Here is a 16,107-nt window from a genome sequence, read left to right as displayed (position 1 = left end):
AGTATTTTCTAAACTCTCCCATCTTCTTTTCCTTCTCTGTCCTGCATGGCTTTAGGTTCTCATCCTCTAGAGGAATTTCCCCTGGGCTTTAATGCTGTCACATGCTCACATTCAGCCCGACCCTTGATCTGGACTGAGTGACAGAACATTCTACTAAACTAGATTACACAGTAATGCGTTTTAAATCACCTAAATAGAACAATGGCGATAGGGCTATTGAATAATTGTTAGTGTTTCTGCTGCAAATGTTTTTTGACTTCTTTGAACAATTCCAAATGGACAAATAGCCTTGACTTTAGGCGAGGTGACAGCACTTTGATACAAAAACCTGTGTGTAGAGCTTAGGCCTGAGCTGTACTGAAAGGTTCACTGTGCTTGGGCTTCAGAAAAGCGTCAGAGAGGGTGGGGGTCAAAAACACTTGGTCGATAAAAGCAATTTGCAACAGGAAGGCAACTTCATGCAGAAATCAAACATCTTACATATCCAGTGTACATCAGACATAACCATTTTCTGATTAATGATGTAATTTCTCTGAACAGATGCCTGACTGTAACTCGTAATAAATGTTTAAAGATATGTTTAAACTGAAATGATAACTTTTATAATCATTTAAAATCAAATGGAAATGTATGTTTTTTTTTTTACTAATGATTAGCCTCTGCAGGGAGCCAGTGTTAGCCTGGCAGGCTTGCAATTCCCTGTTGGACACTGATTGCCTTTTTCCTCTCAGAGAATCAATCAGCAGTTTCAACAGGCTGACATAAATCACAGATAGTTGCCACCACACGGAGAAAAAGAAAACAAGAAACGCCAGATAGAGATCATTTCAGCCCATGTCATCCTTCATTATGTGCTCACTGCTGTCCAAGACCATACCAAATAACATTTTATATATTAAACCAGCAAGCCTAAAATGTAAAAAAAAAATATCATAGAATATTCTGGGTATATAACTAAGGACAGAGTTACTGTCATGGTTGAAGGCTAGTGGTGATTTCTACCTGGTACTTTAGCCTGTATGCACGAGTTAAACTCACGTATACACTGATAAGGAGGACAACCTAAGAATAGGGCTGCTTTCTGTTCTATAGTGAGGAACTGTCTATGGTTGAACGATGAATCACTTTAGTTGTCCAAGGTCTGCCACTGAGCTTATGGAAACACACGGGCACATTTTATATTATGCTGAATACTGACATGATATAATCAGATCTACTTGGAAAGAAAAATGTTTCTCCAAGTATAGACAGACTTATAAACAGTTTCAAAAATTCCTAAAGCCAGAAAAATATGCCTTCCACAGCTTTACACCTTTGAATCTCTCTATCCTGACCCTAGATTACTGGCATATCTCATTTGACAAACACAAGGAATTCCAACCATCTGTTGGTGTTTAAAACAAGGTCAAATGTGAAGGTCATTAGATTTAAATGTTTGAGTATTCTTAAAACAGATGGCAGCCAATTAATCTTTACTTTGGAGCAAGAAAGTAGTATGTGACGAGTGAAAAAAAAAGTGACATGAAACAGATAAAAAAAAAAAAGAAATGAATGTAAACCAAATTAAAATTTTCAATATTTTTTGTACAAATTAATAAAAATGGCATTTGAGATAGAGACAATGATCATGATAGGGGAGTGCATATGTAGTCTCAGGCCTAATCTAAGAGGTTGGGAGTTGTAATCCTTCCTTTCTCTGAGAGCTGAAAAAGGGCTACTTCTGGGTCAAAGGCATTTGACACCCACGCAGGGCTAGCAATGCTAATGAGCCGAAAAATCAGGTTCACATTGAACAAAGTGTAGATGGTTCATGTGCCAGAAATTGACCATAATGGCCAGGTCACAGAGGGGCTAAATACCAATAGAGCCTCAACTGGTAGCTTTCTGAATGACCAAGTAATGGCTTTCAATTCAGTAAAGCGCACGGCTGATGTCTAACCTAATGTAATCACCTGGTATTTTTGCTCTGGACAACTCATTCTGAGTATGGTTAAGATACCAATCTTAGCAACAATTAAGTACTATTTAATCTTTCTAGGGGGCACTGTGACTCAACAATTACGAGTGTTAGATTAAATAAATCACGTGGTTCGATTTTTCAGGCAGGGAGAGATGTCCTAAGTCTAAAACAAGTAAGATTATCAAATTTGACTCTAAATTGACCAAAAAATTGATGTACTATTTATATAATTCCATAGTCTCCATGTACATGCACTTAGTAACAACACTGCACGTGGGACAGGCAAATAAAACTAGACAATAAGGTTAACTGCTTAGGTAATGTGTTAAATGGACCAGAGCAAGACGGTGAATCCGCCTATCATCAGTTAAAATGCATCAAAGGCCAACATTACATGATATGGTGTGACTTGTTTTATCTAAGGAGCTTTTCTCCCCTGACATCAAAACTTAAAGGCACAAACCTCAACCAGTATCATCAAAATCCCTAGTGGCTTAGTAGTAGAGCAAATTCCTTCCGCAGTTTTATTTCAATACATTTACCCGTCAATTTCAGGTACACTAACTCCACCCTGAACCTGCTGTGTAAAACAACTATCACATTCTTAACGAAGGCTATGAGGGAACGCATTCTTGTGTAAACAGAAGGTGGACGACCAAGTCTTTCTACTGTTAATCCATGTTTCAACTGCAAAATGCTAACAATCTGAAAAAAGGTACAGTTTTAGACTAAACAGAAAAAGGAAGACGGCTAAACACAAATATAACAGTTTTCTATCACACGTTTAAAGAAAAAAACCCAAACACTGTTCTTGGTGACCTCAGTAGAACCACTGACTTGCTCGTGAAAAAACACAAAAAAAAAAAAAACAAAAAAAAAAACTTATTTGTGACACTTTGTCACCATGCCATAAGATTTCAATGGGCTCCACTGATGCAGATGCAACTCTCTGCCAGGTGCCCTCACATCTGTTGCTCAAATAGCAACAGACAGCTCTTTCAGTTGTCACCTCAGGGACAGTAAACACAAATGTGTACAGCAGCTTTTCTACAGCATGGTGCCAGCTTTGGTCCCTTCCATCCGGCAAACGAAAGTGACAGAACCTACATGTTATTCTTTTTCCCAATCAATTCTATTGGTTTCAACTGAGCAGAGCAAATACTAATAACAGATGTGAAAACACTGGCCACAGACCACTGGTTGGACAGTGCACAAGAAATAGCCAAACTGCTACAAGGTCTGCAGGCTTATATTCACTTGACTCAAAATGTGGAACCACAAAACCACGTTATAGTTGGTTTGTGAATAAGCCCCTGTTTGGACATGGTATTAAGATTCATCCTGAGCGGCCTCATCACAAGTGGACTGTTTTATGTATGTGCATTTAAGCAGCATGTTAATTAAGCTTGGAAAGAACAAAAGGGGTGCATTTACAAGTCAGCTTTGGATTTATAACAAATGACATTCAAAAATTGAATATGATGACAAATTGTATCTTCTTTTGCATGTTTGCATTACCTAGAATCGACCAGGTCCTTCAGAGTATATGTAGGTGTGGAAATTAACAAAATGATTTCCTGGTTTTACACACCAGAGTATACAAAGTTGCTGGAGATGCGGCTTGTTGGGCCTGGTCTTTAAACAACTGTCCTAGCATGAATTGTGCAATGAGTATGTTTCTTCCTATATAAAATGAATGGGCCCAAATTTCAACCAATCATTTGACGCATGGGGGGTGTGCACCAGAATTGCCTGTTGTGTCATGTTGAAATGATATCACTGCAGTTTGTCAGTGGGTCGCTATGCCAACAAGCTATGCTGAGGGGGGCACTAAGTGTAGTGGAAAACAAATCCTGGAACCAAAAGAGAGAAGAAGACAAGAAAAGGGAATATGTGCAGCCATGGAAACGAAAAGTTAAGTACGCTAGCCTGCGAGAAAGACCATGTGCACAGCTGATTATGTTTTTGAGATGATTTAAAGTTCATCCTGTGACAGGGCAGCCTGTTAATTGCATTTTTGCCTCATCCACTGCCTTTTAATGCTGTAACAGTTTGTAAGGAATTAGTTACTCTGCAAGCAATAGGCTGTGAGCGTGTGTGTGTGCGCGAGCGCATGCACACACACACACACACACGCACATGCACACACAAAGGTGTCCATCTGACAGAAAAATGTCACTGTATCAGTCAAAGGCTGAGAATGTGACAGGACAACGGTTAATCTCACAGACCTCACACACCGAATCTGACAATTCTATAACTCACTGAACAAAATATCAGTTTGGATCTAGATTGGGGAGAAAGACGATGTGATCAAGAAAACGGTTTGTTGTGTTTTTTTTTCTGCTCTGCCAAAGCAGTGTGTGAGGAGGGTTATAATCTGTGGAGGACGTTAGGGGGATGACTTTAAACCCTGGCATTACCTGATTAAGTGTGCTGCTGCTGTGACAGTGGAACATGTAATTGAACCAGACAGGGCAAAGAGCAAAGTGAAGCAGCCTTCTCTCTCTCTCTCACTTCGGCTAGTCCTCTGCTGAAATACTAATCACTCGCCAGGTCAGGCAGACCCCACAACAAGGCTATTTATCCTTTACAGGGCAGTGAGTCAATAGTCCAGTTTCCATCCAACTGTTTCTTTCCTCCCCCTCCCCAGAGCCACACAATGACCACTTTTACATGAGATTTCGCAATAATGCCATAAAATGAACCAGCCTTCTTTTTTGTTTACGCAGAACCAAACATGTGATTTTATACAGCATTCTGCAACAGAGATCTAAGTTTACACAACAGCATTGGCATCCTGAGTGAACTGTTCCTTTGGTGCAGCTATCCCTTTTACACAGACATTGATTTGGTGCCTCCAGCTCAGTGGTGGAATGTTCTGTCTAAGGAAGAACTAATTGCTTGGCTGGTGGAGAGAAAAAAAAATTATGTAAGAAGCTTGGTACTTTGCAATTTCATAACATGACAGCTGATCATATGTACATAGCGCAACATAGCAGCGCTGCTACAAACATGCTAACAGGACATTGAAGTGGAAGTTATTTGTGATGTCATTATCAAAAGAAGTAAAAGTGTACAGACCTTTAGTCAAAGGCAATTAAGTGCTGAAAATGCTGCGGCTACTTTGTGCACTTTGTGCTATGTTCACAGACATTCAGTAATGTTGTGGATGCTACCCTTGATGATTTTTAAACTGTAATAGACAACATCAACTAGTACGCATTTTGTCATTTGATGCACTGTATCCCCCAAGTGGGTCCGACTTTAAAAAAAAAAACATCTATTGCTTTTGGGAACAAAATAGTAACCCTTAACTTATGAAATTATATCATGCTTTTACTTGGACATGAACTTGTTGCTTCTAAGATACTTTCTGCATAACTAAGTACCTCCAGTGTTTTTAAAAGTGGGAGAACCAACTTGAAAAAGTTTGAAAAAAATTGAGTGAATCTGAGGATTTTTATATAAACTTTGAGTTTTCTATCAGCCTTTCCAAATGTAACACTTCAATGTGAATTACTGCACTTTGTTGGAAGAATGGAAAGAAAATAGCTGCTGTTGAAATAAATATTCTCTTCCAATAAATCTTAACTTCACCTGTTGTGGAGAAGCACATGCGTACACAGCCAGTAATGTAAACATAAAGTAAACAAAATCCAAGTGACGATCTGATGTGGAAATATAAAGGAAACTCCTGACTGCTAAGAAGACAGTATCTGACCATACACAACTAATGATTTCAGATAAAGCCTATACTTAGCCTGGTACCATGCATCAAACATGTGATTATACACTGAACCACACACAGGATGTTGTCGTTTACTTTCCTGTTATACAATTCAATTTGACCCTTCTAATAATATCTAAATTTAAATCCATCAGCCAGATTTAAAAAAAAAAAAAAAAAGATGTGTTTTAGTTACTTTTAGACTGATTAACATGTGTTGTAAGTATAGTGTAGGTATATTCTATGAAAGTTGAGTAGCTCAAACCATCACTATTGTGTTAAACAATTTAAGTGTTACATAACACAATGTTATGTGTCCAAAAATTATAGTGACGACATCATGTGCGGACACAGAAACTAAGAATAAGGGTTGCATTGTCTGAAATGGCTGCCATCCCATCTACCCCTAAATAGTGATGTTCAAATTAGATCTCGCCAGCCAGCTTATATAGCTGGAGCATCAGTTTGACATGACATCCCCCACCCTCCAGTATAATCTTCTCTCCAATCCAGTGAGGAGCGTCTTTGTTTCGTGCTCCACCGCGAGATGAGATAGGAGGCGGTTTTGTTTTGACGGCCCACATCTTCAGGTGCCAAAACCACAAATCTCTGGAGTAGCCTACAGGCATGAATGGAAGCACTTTAACATGCAAACAAAATTGCACACTGTAATACTCCATGTGGACAAACAGTCATTTTGATAGTTCTGTTGGAGAGGGGTATAGAATTAAATGTGTGCATAAGTAAGGGTTGACATAGGTATACATGAACTGAAACAGCAGGGAGCATGTAGCAGCAGCGGTGAGGAGTTTACTTAGGGTATATTGCTATGTGAAACATACACACTTAACATAAAGTACTTGCTATTTATGTGGAGCAGGGTGGAGAAGAAATTACAATTCTAAAAAATCTAGTAGTAACCAAACACCACCGATCAATCTGCCAAAGATTATGAAGCAAATATCGAAGACTGCTTTTCTGCGCTGACTCATTAAAAACACAAGGTAAAGTTTACTTGTCTAAAGTAGTCAACCTTGCAAATCAGGTGAAAAAATAGACAACCTTCACATGTGCTCAGAAGGGATGCTCAAGATTACCTGTTAATCTGTAAACTCATAATAAGATTATTACTCAGTGAAACGGTTGAAAATAATTTTACTGTTTCCCTTTTGCAATCTTAAAATAAGGATGGCAGTTAAATTCTCAACTTGAATAGGTCACATTTCCATTTGAGGAGATGGGGTTAATTAAGCTTATTACACAATGCAAATTAAGAAACAGCTTAATGAATTTTCTTTTTAAACCAATAATAAAACGTTGCCGTGTCTGAACTACAAGGGATCCAAGAGAAGACCTTGTACCACAACAGTTACAAACTTTTGCCTTGATTAATAACCAATCCATTTTATAATTAATTTTATCCACACTGCTGCATAGCGGGAAAGTGTCAGTCGGATGAGGTCGGTGCATGTGGCTGAAAAGAGGAGAGAGTTAATGAATGCATACAGCAGTGTAAGAATTAACAGAATTATTTCACATGAGCCAGATTAAGTCAGTGGGAGGTTTTAAATTAAGTTGTCAACACTTGCCTGGTCCTACTACCTGCTATCTAGAACCATTTCAAAAGCTATTTATAAGTTCAAATCAATGTCCTCTGATGAAAAGAAACATTTTTTTGTATTGGTACTTTTATAGACAAAGCAATTGTCCCTTGTAAAGAGTGCATCATTACAATCTTTGATTAATTATCACTAAATAAGTAACAGGTCAGATAAATACCCAAGTCCCATTTTAGATGCAAATCAGTTGATGGCATCTTCTCAAATGTAGAATGTTCATCTTTACATGATACTGCTTTTATTCTATTACTTTGGTTGAGGGAATTTTATGATGTTCTTGGCTTGTCATGCTGGGCAGTTTGTGCATGAGGGGTGCTTCTGATCCTGCAGCTTTAAATTTTGGTATCTAAAGCAGCTCTGTGTTTCCTGAATTCTTGTTACATATACTGTTTCTTTTCTTTGCGTACCCCTGTAATCCATTCTGTAAACTGTTATTTTAGCTACAGTCTTCAAAAACCATTAACTATGATCTCCAAACCTCCTGAATCTCCAAAACCTAGACGAGTAAAGAAAAAGAAAACAAATCACATCCCATTGAATGAATAAGCAAACTTTGTTGGTAAGCATAAAGCTGGATACAGTTAGAATGTCTATCAAGAGCTGATTTAGATGCATACAATGTTCTGTGATTTATATTAGTCATTTTATTCACTTTTATGACTCACTGTGGGAGTTAATGAGGCATGAAACAAGGCGTATGCACCCGCGGAGCCGTTTAAATGGTCTGTGATTCATAAAAGAAGAAAAGGCATAGCAGCTGATGGCATTGGAATTGATTTTGTAACAATATTAGCCTATACCTGAATTAAGAAAAATGGATCGAATGCACAAATCAACAAAGAACATTACCTACATTGCTGAAAAACAGTCAAGATGGAGTGAGCAAAACTATATCATAGGTCACTGAAGGAACACTGCTGAGTCAGCAGAGAGCAAGCAAGCACTAGTCAGAGTTTGACCCTCACAATGTGTACACAAATGAAAAGCCTGAAACTGAATCCCCACATTCCGATGGCTTAATGATAGGAGGGTGAGAAGGCTGCTGTTGTGCACATGCCATTCTATGCTACCTTAACCAAGCATACAATGGTGATGAACAAATGCTGTTTGCAAGATTGTATTCTTGATTTTCAATGGATTCATGAAGTCTTTATCTGGACCACCCACTCAACTACAGCAGGCAGCTTGCTCAATCCAAGTTTTCTCTCCCCTCATTGGTGCCAAGGTTTCCACCCTGGGCAGTGGGAAAGCTGCCAACCACATGCTAGCACCCTATCTCACAAACTGCGGAAGAGGAGAAAACTATTTCCCTTTTCATAAAAACATTTAAAAAAAGCTAATTCTAGAAGTGCACCGTTTTTTAAGGAATGCTGTCTTATTGTTATTACTACCCTGCCTCTAGTGCCTTTCTATGTTACAACTTTAAAACCTGTTTATAAAAAAAATCTCAAGAAAAGACAAAAACACATCTCATTTGACTATCATCAGTGATGACTTAAAGTGATATGGTGCACAACCAGCTCATCGGAAAAGAAAATAATCAACTTCTGTTCTCAATGTACAAGCTTTTCCTCTTAATACCATTATATTGTAGAAGCCGTACGATACAAGTAAAACAGCTGCAGGGGCATTTCGCCACACATGTATGTGACCTCTGTTGTCTCCTCTGTTCAAGCCAAACTGGATGAGGGCACCTTCTCAGCGATGAGCAGTAGACACCACAATATCATTTAGCTTGGAAGATCAATATGCACTTTGCTGCGGCTGACCTACATAAGTGGAGGACTGTAGAAATCATTGAATTGCCTGCAAGGCTCAAGATCCTTGGAGCACTGGTGAAGTCACAGTGGGAGGCAACCTATGGTGTAATGTAACCAACCTTAGTTTTAATAACATTAGCAATTCAAATTACTCAAATAATGTGATGCTAGTGCCAGATAGGAAATTGTCCCCTCTAAAGGCATCTTTAGAGAACATGTGTGTGGAAACATAGAGCAAAAGTGAATCTTCCATTCACAAATTCAGTGAGAAACAATAAATAGTTCATAATTAGATTTAAAAAAAATATATGAGGATAAACTTCTTAATCACCTATAATCTGAGGTTTTGAAACATATATCACTCATGACGGGTATATCTGAGACTGCTGAGGCAACCTCATCTATATTTCTAGTTAATTATAAATATCTACATTTTTCCTGACATTTTAATATTTGAACCTAAAAATTATAGTGTGGGTGAATGGATTCATCTGGTCATTAATTTTACTGTGCTTGATCTTGAACTCTTTAGTTATAAGGGGACGCAATAGTTACAATGATGGGCCTTGCTCACAGCAAAAAACTACTGGTATAGCTGATTCCAGGTCAATTTAAACAACACAATGAAAAAATGCCTTGAAGCAAAGATGAAGTAAGTAGTCTTGCTCCTCTCCACCGTTAAAGGGCCCTTTCAGCCTTCCATCAACCATCTCCGCTTCACTATCAATGCCTCTCCCATGCTGTTTCCACCTTCCTCTATCCATCCACTGTAAAACCCTGGCCATTACCCCACAGTTCATCTCTCACAGCCAGCCAGGACCTGTCACACTGCTGTTTCCATGACAACACAAACGCAGAGACAGCAGGGCAAGGTGCCCAATGAGACCATACAAACATATCGGGGGGAGGGGCGTATTGTGTCAGCGACACTGTGGATCCTATAGTGAGGCCACAGACTTGGTTTGTGTTTTGTACAGTTTTATTGGTTAATTTTGTGCAGCTGCACTTTGGACTCCCAAATGAGGTGCTCAATGTAATGTTTATACACAAGCACATTTTGATATCTTGTAATGTCAAACTATTTACAGTATGTAATATAGGAATGTATTACTTATATCTGTTCATTCCTGGGCACTGAATGAATTAGTTCTACGCTGAGTATTCAAAAGACCCTTGTCAATGTTGCCAACTTTCCATACCTGGCGAGTTAATCTAATCAGCTTCAATGAGCTCAGAAACATGCTAACAGAAATCTAATGGCACTGACTGTGTCTCTGTCTAATGTTACACATGGTCGACGGTAAAGGAAAAACATTTGTACATTGCGCAGAGAACATGCAATGTGTTTTCTTGTTTTCTTTCAATGAATAAAAGGGGGAGTAACTATTGTTCAAATGCAGGATTGAAATTGCCTTTTCTTTCTGTTTTTTGTTTAACAGAACATACTGCAATGCTATTATTACATTGAAAATACAATATGGTTGGTATGACAATATTTAGACTAGCTTTGTTTTCAGTCATCACTGTCTGCACCATAATCTCAGAAAGACTCCATATGATTTATAGTGCTGTATCGTTTCTTCATGATCATGAAAATTGACTTGTGCTTAAAGATAAGGTGAGCGACACCGGACACTCATGATCTACTTTTGATAGATCATTTGAAATAAAGCACACGTTATTTTGCTGTTTAAGCAAGGTAAACACTGACAACATGATAAACAGTGTATGCAAGGAATCAATATGTTTAAAACAACAGAGACTCCAGTATTCTGAACAACATGTGAGCCTACACAGTTACTTTCTGTTTAAGAAGACCAATGCGTATATTTGATATTACAAAGGAGGGTGGCAATACTTCTGGGATTTCATTACGTTACATGCAGAGTGGGGCGGGTTTGCTGAATAGATGCAATTCTGCCGATGACAAGTTATATAATTACAACACAAGTGCATCAGCATGACTCGGACACATTTCAGATGAGATTAAGATGCATGCTTCAAAACTATCTTTACCAGTAAAATGCCTTATAATTATCAGATATAATTGTCAAATATTTGAGATTATCATTCCACTTGTGTTTCTATATAAACTTAGAGAAAGCAATGCAGCAGGTGAGTAAGTCATCATAATAACAATGGCTCAATATGCTGAAGGCAGAGTAAATATTGGGTGCCTAGTTTAAATGTTTGGAAATATTTTGAATTTTTCAAGAGAGATGGAAGACAGGCCACACACAATTTGAAAGGGGTTTTGTGCTGCACAGACAGCAAAGCTAACAATATTACTCACTTGAAGCAGTGTGTTAATGTGAGTTGGTGAAGACAGCCGCCCCCACCTCTTGATTTTCTCATGCTACGACCCCAAGAGTGGTGAGAAAAAAAACAAAAATATACAGAGTTTCTGTGCCAAATCCAAATTGGTTCAAACTGCTGAGTAATGATTTGTGGTTGCAGCATGTGCACCACGTCAAACACGTTCACTGCAAGGCTGTTATCCCCACAGAGACTCAAACTTTCATGGTAAATGTGAAGCTGCACCATGTTAAGTGGACTTTCTGTGACAGGCGATCCTCAGATGTATTCATTCAGCCGGTCAGCTGTCAGCTGAGAGACATCAGTCTGCGGCCTGACAGTAGTTATTTTATATCACACCATGCCTATTGCCATTTTTTAAATCCTGAGTTTGATTCCTTGAGTGAGCCAAGTGATGAACTAGCTTACACTTGTTCAAGGAAAATGTCTGTTTGGTTCAAAGTGGGTCCAGAATTTCCTTTTTTTTAGTATATCATTTGGTTGAACAATATTTAAGGTTAGTGAATTGAATTATATTCATTTGCATCGAGTCAAAATGTATCACACTATACTGACTCAAATCCTGTTCACTCACATTTGATAGCTAACGGAATTGCTTCAGTAATTGCTGCATGACAATGTAATGTATTGGATGGTTTGCAGAGTGTCACATTAAATATCACAAGGTTCTTAGAATGGAGAAAGACAACCTCAGTACGCTGAGGGTAACCTCTGTATGAAATTAAGTGATGTGGTGCACTCACCACTCATCTATTTTCAAGTATTGCACTCATCTATTTTCAAGATTCCTAGATCAACTCTGGCTTTTATATAGATATGAACAGACTGCTTCAATTCACTGTCACCACATTATATGAACAGTACAGAAATTTCAGTTCAAATACGATTGTATTTGTATAATAATGCTAAAAGCATTATTTATGTCAAAACATATTTTATTAGTAAAGGATCTTAAAGTTGCCGACACTATCAAGGTATCAGCCACTATCAAACATTTCTGGACACCACTTACCAGTGCTTTCCATATTGTTTGTGTTGTGACTGAGTCTGACGTCATATGTTAAAAGGCATAAAGAAATGTCATCATCTGATGACCATGGATGAACAGGCTGGAAACAGCCCAACCCCTCAGCACACTTTGACAAAGCTTTTAAAAAAAGAGAGCCCAGAAGCTCACATTGATTGAAAAGCCCATGTGAGATAGGGGAATGGTGTTGTTCAGGCTGACAGTACTAAAGTGTAAAAGACAGATGTAATTTTCCAGCATCACTCAAACTCAATCAATATTGCTTAAGAGAAAAAAAAAATCTTTAACAAGAGCGGCACTATAGTCCACTTTTTCTACTTCAAAATAGTGCTCCTTGTATTCTTTTCGCTCTCATTTGACTGTAATAATATTTTCTTTTCAATAACCATATTATGGCACTCAGCACTTGTGTTTGGCACTGGGAGATTTTACAGCACAAGTAGACCTTGTGGATTTATTTTAGCTAGAGGCTGACTGTCCCATTTTTACGCAAACAAGTTCCTAGGTTTTATCCATTTTTGTTTCTTTGTTTTAACACAGAGTGGTCTCATAACATTTCAACTGAGGACATCTCTCTTTGACAATGGTGCATTCACAAATCAAGACTTATTTCTGATGTTAAAACAAAAATTGTTTTTTTACTATGATAAACTGTGCTGTAGTATTAAACAAACTATATGAACTATCATAATTGTAAAACAATGACCTAAGAAGCTGGCAGAAAATGCAACAGAACAAGGGTCAGATGATTACAAGATCATACTGGTGATGCAACAAAGTCTCCATCACAGGCCAAAGGCCAGTGGTGACAAGATGACAAGTTTTTCTCCATGCGTACTGGAGGAAAAAAAAAAGTTTTATTGTATTAAGAACATAAGACTCAATATCAATCTGTATAACGGATTTCTGAGAAGGACATTACAAGGCTAACTGGTGCCCAGAGTAAGAGACTGAGATAGAGCTGGCGAGATTGTTTCAGAGTCATGTGATGAGCTGGGTCTTACTCTGTCACACAGCTGTTATTATAGCTGTAGTTTACAGAGTCGGCCTATTTGGGCAGAGCACTTCTAGGTAACACCCATTACACAGACAGTGCCAAGTCAGTGTGAGAAAACCTTCAGCCGGTTATCCTTGTATAAACATCGGCATACTTGCATCTATGCTGGCATGAATTCCTCAGCTGCCACATCCCACTACTGTCAATTTTTTTCATGTCAAAAAGATATACAATAAAATCAATCAAAAATACCTGCTCAAGACTTACAGGTCCATTACAAAGGAAATACCCCCCGTTGAGCATGAACACACTCAAAAAAAGATATGCAATAAGACCATACAGAGCACTGACACAATTATGTGCGTATGAAAAATTGTACTCTTTATAGCCTGAGACAGCTATCACACATGACTAACTCCTCATTTGCCACATCTATAGGGCCTTCTGGCAACAAAATGTTGAACCACAACTCTAATGAGGAAACACATTTTTTGCAAATTGAAAAAAATCAGACCGTCACGCTGAGGAATAATCTTTAAATGAAACTTGAATGAAGGTCAAAGGCATTATCAAGCACTTGTCATTGTCAGGTTCATGGTAATACAAAGTACATGTGACTACCCTTTCTTGTGAGCTTCATGAAGATGTACTATGTGTATCAGTGGGTCTGACATCGAGTAAATCATATCACATTTTTGCAGGAGCCCTCTCCATCCCTACAGCTGTACATGTCATGTTCAACCCATCATTGATGATGTGACAGGAGTCCTGCGCACCATCAGGTGGGCGCAGAAATTGCTCAACTGGTTCCACAGGATACATTCTTCCTGCATTACTGTGAGGAGCATTGACAATTATTGAAACGGCACAAGCTGTCTGCCTGTATAGTCCTGAACCAGTCAAGCAGGAGAGTACTCTGAACTACTGCACAGCAACAATACTGCACAACAATGAAACACATATGTCAAACCCCGAAGCACCAATCCCCCTAAACTGAAATGGTTCTGTATTCAAACCCGGCCTTTATTTACATCTCAACAGGAAAGCCTGTGGGTAAGTGCTTGGTTCAATTCATCTACAGGATTACGAAAAAAAAAAACAACTCCTGAACAAAAATGTTTCCAGGGACCCATCTTTGCCCAAGGAAAAACAAAACAAAACAAAAATCCAAGACAGTACTTTGACAGTGAATATCAATCCAGAAATTCCTCTTCAGCCTTACGAAATAGGAACAAAATCGGAGACATATCTTAGCAAATACGTAATAATCCGGTATAAGACATGAATAAAGAGTTAATACAGGAAACAGATCTCCATCCAGGCATCCATTGAGATCACACACTTTTAAGCGACAACACTACAGTACAGATACTTCCAATCCAAGCCAAGTGATGATGTAATGATGAAGATTCTACCTTGTATTTACTGTGTATTTATTTGTTTTCCCTCACCGTGCATGTAACATGATTCTCAGCTTCAAAAGAAAAAAAAGAAGCAGCAACAATGCTCTGCAACGATTTACTCATGATGAATCATCGCTCATCGGTGAACGCATATGCTCGGACCGCATTTCATGGTAAGAAAAAAACGACATGCTAGGGTATAATAGGGTTTTACAGTCTCAGCGGAGATTTACAGCTTCGAACTTCAGTTGTGTTTTTACTGCTTGCCAGTTCTTCTCCGCCATGGAGACACGGTGTACTTGTATCTCGCTGTAACTTTAGGAATACTTAAGAAAAGTCAGAAGCCGAGCCGTGGTTTCTGCTGCCTGGCAGCTTTACTCGCCGACGACTAGAGCACCGTCGGTGCGGAACGTCAATCACACACCTGATAAACAGAACTTGAGTGAAATGTCAGAAAATGCACTCGTGCCGTTACAGATATACGGCGGCTTATTTAACCATGAGAGTAACAAAACTTCAAGTAGGGTAATAATTAACACATGGCGATAAACACATGGCTGAAAGTCTTGAATCGCTCGTATTCTCCCGACGACGTTAGAGCAGCGAGAGACTAGCCTGCGGCTAAAGTATTAGCATGCTAACTGGGCTCCTGCCGTACTGACGAACTTCGTCCGGTGTTGCAAACACTCGCTCACTCAGCACAAAACAATGACACAATAAAGTATTGTGCACGCCGCATGTCACTTCGCGTCAAATGTATACGTGACCGTGCAACCCTCGGATAAAAAACCGCTGACAAATTTTTGCAACAACTCGTTTGCAAGCCCGCTGTCGGCTCCGTCCAACGGGAGTTTCTGCAGCGGGGGGATCACCGCTGACACGGGCGGCGAGCTTAGCCAAGAAGCTAACGCTCGCTCGCTCACGAAAATGCTAGCGCCGAAGCGAGAGCCTGTGCCAGACAACCGAGATTGAAGACCTCGCACTGAATCATGGATCTCAACCAAAAAACACCACGTCCCGACTCTACGACACGCCTGGCTACTTACGATTTAATACTTTGGGCTGTGTCCTCGATGTTAAATTCCGTTTATGAGAAGCAGATCTGACCTTCGCGGGAGTGGAACAACATTTCGTCTGGCTAACTGTGCCGCCATGTTACTCCTGCTCTGCAAACCACTGCTGAGTGTTTATCTGGCTTGTAGCAGCCAGTCCTCCCCCACACCACCGCGCATCACGGGGCTCCAGCGACATCGACTCACTTACCGCCGGGCTTCGAGAGCAGCCTCGACTCGGAC

The 16,107-nt window shown here is 39.2% G+C and overlaps 1 protein-coding gene across 2 annotated transcripts in view; it reads right to left on the bottom strand.

Moving 5' to 3' along the window:
• ncoa2 (nuclear receptor coactivator 2) overlaps positions 1-16,103 on the bottom strand; it is a 66,617-nt gene extending 50,514 nt beyond the window's left edge. For both annotated transcript variants that reach the window (XM_086151262.1, XM_086151263.1), the window contains exon 1: positions 15,859-16,103. The gene's annotated coding sequence lies outside the window, so the exon portion shown is untranslated. The remainder of the gene's footprint in view (positions 1-15,858) is intronic.
• Positions 16,104-16,107: the final 4 nt, after the last annotated feature.

Source organism: Fistularia commersonii, chromosome 8, assembly GCF_037954325.1.
Source record: "Fistularia commersonii isolate RoL2024-O1a breed Wild chromosome 8, RoL_Fcom_v1.0, whole genome shotgun sequence".
Classification (NCBI taxonomy): Eukaryota; Metazoa; Chordata; class Actinopteri; order Syngnathiformes; family Fistulariidae; genus Fistularia; species Fistularia commersonii.
This window is presented reverse-complemented; position numbering and strand designations above follow the sequence as displayed.